Source organism: Corapipo altera, unplaced genomic scaffold (genome assembly GCF_003945725.1).
Source record: "Corapipo altera isolate COAL_440 unplaced genomic scaffold, ASM394572v1 60579, whole genome shotgun sequence".
Classification (NCBI taxonomy): Eukaryota; Metazoa; Chordata; class Aves; order Passeriformes; family Pipridae; genus Corapipo; species Corapipo altera.
The window spans coordinates 241-1,077 of record NW_020888375.1 but is presented as its reverse complement, the minus strand read 5'-3'; the positions used below and the strand labels follow the sequence as shown (position 1 = coordinate 1,077).

The 837-nt window shown below is 64.5% G+C and overlaps 1 non-coding gene across 1 annotated transcript; it reads right to left on the bottom strand.

Moving 5' to 3' along the window:
* Positions 1 to 403: 403 nt before the first annotated feature.
* On the bottom strand, positions 404 to 476 carry TRNAV-CAC. Its single transcript has one exon. It is a non-coding gene; the product is annotated as a tRNA-Val (tRNA).
* Positions 477 to 837: the final 361 nt, after the last annotated feature.

Here is an 837-nt window from a genome sequence, read left to right as displayed (position 1 = left end):
CTCACCTCCTTGTTTCCTCGTCACCTCTTCTTCTTCCTCCTCCTCACCTCCTGTCCTTGCTCTTCACCTCCTCCTCCTCCTCCTCTCCCCTTTCCCGTCCCAGTTCCAGATGGAGGACGCAGATAGAGCTCGAACTGGTGGCACTGGGGCGGGGCCGGGCCTGGAGCAGCGTCTGGGGGGGGGGGAGAAACCCAAGAGAGGGGGGGCGGAAAAAGAAGGGGGGGGAAAAAAAAAAAAAAAAAAAAAGGGGGCTGGAAAAGTGAAATAAAGGGAAAAATTGGGGCTGGGAGGGGATGGAAAGGGAGGGGGGGAGGTTGGGCTCGGTGATCTCAGAGGTCTTTTCCAACCTGGATGATTCTGGGAAAAGAAGGAAGGAGGGAAAGGGGCCCCAAAAATGAGCCGCTGTTTCTGCCCGGTTTCGAACCGGGGACCTTTCGCGTGTGAGGCGAACGTGATAACCGCTACACTACAGAAACGCCGTGCCGCGCTCCGCGCCCCGCCGCGCAACGGCCGCGCTCCGCTCACCGCCGAGGGGCCCCCGCCGCCCTCCACCCCCCCCCCGCGCCCGCGCCGGGCGGAGGAATTCGGGGAAAAACTCTAAAAAAAAAAAAAAGAGAGAGATTTCGGGGTAAAACACCGCGGGCGCGCCCGGGGCGGGGCTCGAACCCGCGGTCACGGGGGTGGGGGTCGGGGGCGCTGCCCGGTGAGCCACGCCCGGGGGGGCGGGGTTTAGAGGAGACCACGCCCCCCTCCCCGCTCGGGCCGCGCCCCTCAGCGGCAGAGCGGTCTCCACCGGTCCTCCGAGACCAACGAGTCGCGCGGAGAGATCGCGCCCCT